This window comes from Schistocerca cancellata, chromosome 2 (assembly GCF_023864275.1).
Source record: "Schistocerca cancellata isolate TAMUIC-IGC-003103 chromosome 2, iqSchCanc2.1, whole genome shotgun sequence".
Lineage (NCBI taxonomy): Eukaryota > Metazoa > Arthropoda > Insecta > Orthoptera > Acrididae > Schistocerca > Schistocerca cancellata.
This window is the reverse complement of record NC_064627.1, coordinates 926827905-926833073: the sequence shown is the minus strand read 5'-3', so window position 1 is coordinate 926833073 and position 5169 is coordinate 926827905.

The following is a 5169-nucleotide window of genomic DNA, read 5'->3' as shown; positions in this document are numbered from 1 at the left end:
TATTGGTGTGACCTATGCAACTTTCCAGTCACTGGGTACAGATCTTTCGTCAAGCAAACGGTTGTATATGATTGTTGAGTATGGAGCTATTTTATCAGCATACTCTGAAAGGAGCCTGACTGGAAGACTTGCATTTGCTAAGTGATTAAAATTGCTTCACTACTCTCAGGATATCTACTTCTACATTACTCATGTTAGCAGCTGTTGCTTGATTCGAATTCTGGAATATTTACATTGTCTACTTTGGTGAAGGAATTTTGGAAGGCTGTGTTTAGTTACTTTGCTTTGGCAGCACTGTCTTCGATAGTATCTCCATTACTGTCAAAAAGAGAAGGCATTAACTGTGTCTTGCCGCTATCATACTTCACATACAAGCAGAATCTTTTTGGATTTTCTGCCAGGTTTCGAGACAAAGCTTTGCTGTGGAAACTATTATAAGCATCTGGCATTGAAGTCCGCTCGCTAAATTGTGAGCTTCTGTAAAAGATCACTAATTTTGGAGATTTTGCATCTGTTTGAAACTGGCATGTTTGTTTTTCTTTTTTGTTACAGTGTCCTGATCCGTTTTGTGTACCAAGGAGGATCAGTTTCGTTGCTTGTTATTTTATTTGGTACAAATCTCTCAATTGCTGCAGATACTATTTCTCTGAATATATACAAGGTGTGATCAAAGAAGGGAATTTTTATTTCTCTTAACAAATACTTATTTATTCATCAATATCAGCTTTGTCCCCTTCAAAGTAATCTCCCCCAACCCAGATATAAATACACTTGTGACAGCACTTTTTCCAATCTTAGAAGCACTCCTGAAACTCACTTTTTGTTATGGTGTTCTCCTTCAGTGATTCCGTTTTTATCTCATCAATGGGGGCAAAATAGTGTCCTTTTGTGGTTCCCTTCAGCCTCGGGGATGGAAAGAAGTCACATGGAGCCATGTCCGATGGATACAGTGGCTGAAGCAACAAACGGTTTTCTTTTTTGCCAAAAAATCACAAACAAAAATTGAAGTGTGAGCAGAAGCATTATTGCGATGCGATTCCACGAGTAGTTTTGGCACCATTCTCATCATTTTTTGTGTATTGCTTCACCCAGACAGTGCATAACTTCCAGCTAGTATTCCTTATTGACTGATAACCATAAGGCAGGAACTAATGATGCACTAACCTTCATATGTGATCAAACTTGTCAAATTTTTTTCAGTCTTGGCTCTTCTGGCTGTTTCCATTGGGACAACTGGGCCTAGGTTTCAACATCATACCTATGTAACCATGTTTTGTCATCTGTTATAGCCTTCTTTAGAAGTTCTGGGTCATTGTCATCTTCATTCAGCAATTCCTGAGTGATGTCTTTGTGACATTGTTTTTGATCAAAATGCAATGATTTCAGAACAAATTTTGCTGCTTCATGTTTCATGCCCAAAACATCAAAAACAAAACAAAAAATCGCTTAACACGAGCCAAAGAATATGCCCACACCATCAGCAACCTATCTGAAGGTGATTTGGTGATTTTTGAGAACCATTTTCAAACTTCTTGCACATTGACATAAGTAATGTGCCAGAGCATCTAGGGTGCAGTCGTCTTCAACGTCTTCTCAACCCTCTTTAAATGTTTATATCACTGGTACACTCTTGTCTCACTCTTAGAAGATTTACCAAAAGCCACAGTCAAGATTTCAAATGCAGTGCTGCACTTTACTTCATTTTACAAGCAAAATATAATGCATATTCTTTAGTGCAACTTTTTGGAAAGAAGTATACCAGGTGGTCTACTGGAATTCATGACATGCTGTACATATGAGATTATTTAAGTAATGACAGATGTAATGTTGTGGCTTAAACTGTTTCAACCCTAATGTCTGAAGATGGTCTGTGACTGAAACTGGTCAATATTTGGGTTTTAAATAAAAAAGCAGCTGATGGTCAAAAACATTTTATACATTACTTGATGCCTGTTAATAGCCACCTTCCAGAAATGTTTAAAACTAATTACTAAGCATATGGCAGTCAATGTGATACAGGTCTAACCCATAGGTTCAGTATATTTATTTCTCTAAGAACTTTTATATTTGCTTCCACATTTTTGTTGGAGCCATGTTGTAAGTAGAGACAATAATTGATGACACTTCCAAAGGTAGAAACACAAAATATAGTTGCAGCCATTAACTGGCTTTGTGATCTATATGTGGCGTGCCCATATAGTAATGGGAATTTTAAAATTTTGTGGGCTTTATACATCTGATTTTCAAAACTTTTTTAAAAATCTTGTTGGTCACAAGTTCATGATGTACGGTATATTTGCATTTTCAGCTGTTTTGAATATTTGGTTTATTGTTGGCACTGAAAAAGGTTATACGTGTTTTTGAGAGCTCAGCAAATTTTTTCTTTTGAAAAAAATGGATCAAAGAACTTGCATTAAATTTTGCTTGAAAAATGGAATAAAGTGCAGCACTGCATTCGAAAAATTGACTGTGGCATTTGGTGAATCTACTATGAGTGAGACAAGAGTTTATGAGTGATATAAATATTTCAAAGAGTGTCAAGAAGATGTTGAATATGACGACAAAACTTCTAAAGAAGGTTATAACAGGTGGTGACACATGGTTACACAGGTATGATGTCGAAACAAATGCCCAATCTTATCCCAATGGAAACTGCCTGAAGAGCTAACGCCAAAAAAAATTCGACAAGTTCGCTCACATGTGAAGATTTATCTCACTGTTTTCCACTATTACAATGGGATAACACATCATGGGTTCCTGCCTTAGGGTTGTGTGGTCAATAAGGAATACTACCTGCAAGTTATGAGCCATTTGGGTGGAACAATCCAAAGAAAATGATCAGAAATGTGCCAAAACCACTCATGGAAATTGCAACATGATAACATTCCTACCTTAAATCTTGTTCATGATTTTTTGGGCAAAAACAAAATCATTATGTCACCTCACTCACCGTATTCACCAGACACGGTTCCCTACAACTTCTTTCTATTTCTGAGGCTGTATAGAAACATGCAAGGATGTCATTTTGCCACCACTGATGAGATAAAATCAGAATTGCTGAAGGAGCTGAACAACATATTGAAAAGTGAGTTCCAGAAGTGCTTCCAAGATTGGGAAAAATGTTGGCACAAGTGTATTACATCTGAGGAGGATTACTTTGGAGGGGAGAAAGTTGACATTGATGAATAAATAAAAATTATTTTTAAAAGAAACAAGAATTCCTGTTATTTTTTATCACACCTTATATTGTAATAACGGATTCATTTGTTGCTGTTCTCAGTAGCTTTAACCATTTTCTTGTATACTTTAGCTAATATTACACAAAAAACACAAAGACAGTAGATGTTGCAATGAAGAAAGTAAACAAATTATACGAAGTGTGTTGAACATGGTACCAAAGAAACTGGTTTAAATAAGCTCACTTAAGAAAAGATCAGTTACTCCCATTAAAAGAACACACTGGCCATGTGGAGCACTGTAGATGATGTAGAACTAGTACCAGGGTGGGCTCCATTGCTGACTAAGTCTTGTCAGTGAAGACATGTGTCAGTGCCAGCCTGTTGTTTGGAAACAGCAAAATAAGCAGGGCCTGAGCAACACAAGCCACCACTTGGAGGTACCAAGTTAAAAGGGACGACAGAGGCACCACAAATGTAGATTCTCGTTTGAAGCATATAACAATTACCACTACTTTATCGGAAGTTAACATGTTGAGAACTATGAAGGTTTACAATTGAAACAGCAGCCCACTGCAAGTATTGTTTAATGTGGTTTATTCAGATCAAACAATGACTGGTTTTGGATTTTTTACAAATCCATCTTCTGGTGGTTGTTACATGTTTTGTTTTGGCCTCATTTTGTATCCATTATTGCTTTAGTGCACTAGGATGGACAGAAAGTGTTTTATTCACTATTTGGCAAATTTTACAATATGTTTATTTCTTATGTCATCCTTCAAAGCATTTATGAAAATGTTTTAAAGTTTTTAAAAGACAAAATGTAGTGAAAACTTATATGCAGTATATTGTGTGTGACAAAATTGCCCATGTTTTTGTTGTGGATTTTGAAATTAACAAATTTCTGGATGTGCAGTATGTGAGTGCTGTTCATTTCCCTGAAAACCGCACCATTCTCTGTTTAATGGCTGCACATACGGTAAACATTACATTGTGTAGCCCAGTTTCACATGAGTAACAGAAACTAGCAGTGATCCAGATTGGCAGGCATGAGAGATGACGTCATGAATTTTGGCCACTCAGCAAACCATATTTCTCGGGCTCCTTTAGTTGTGTCCTGAGACTGTATGGGCTTAGTAAAATATATCTTTACTACTGCAAGAGAATTAATTTAAGAAGCACAAAAAGAAGTAAAATTATTTAAAATAGTTTTTAATCTGTTGGAAGAAGGGGGCATCAAATGATAAGTCACTTATGTGGAAAAAAGTTCTTGAACTAGCCCTGACAATAACATGGGTTGACATGGAGAGAAGATAGAACAACAGAAAGGAGCTACCACACCATTAATAAATTAGTAGCAGCCACTAGGAGATTTTTGTTCAGTGCATATCACCATTAGTAGTGAAAACTGAAATGGATGGAGGTGTACGAAATAAAGGGGGAGGGGAGGGGGTGCCAAATGATAAGGTGCTCATGTGCAAAAAGTTCTTGAACTGGCACTGACCGTAAGATGGGTTGACATGGAGACATGGCAGAAAGGAGCTATTGGCTTTAGAAATGCCCAAGACCACATCATGTACAAGGTTGCCAGTTTAGTTGATTTATCAGTGTGGACTGTCCAAACTGTGTACAGCAAATGGATTGGTGTACCACTCACAGCATGTAACACGGAGTAAGAACAGTGGTCATAAAATGATACTCACTGACAGGGATTGGAAACGAATGTAATGCCTTGTCAATGATGATCAGTTTCAAACCTAATAGGAACTGGTGTTGCCAAGGGCATGTAGGCACGTCGCAACCAGTTTCCGAACAAACACCATTAAGAGAACTACCTGCTGTAGCATCTGGAGCTGGATTCTGCACAAAAGGCCATTGCTCACAGTGTAATATAAAGCTGCATGTCTTCAGTGTGCTAAACATAGAAACTGAACAGTAGCTGACTGGAGGTGTGTAGTGTGGTCCAACCAAGTTGCAAATTTTCCCACCTTTC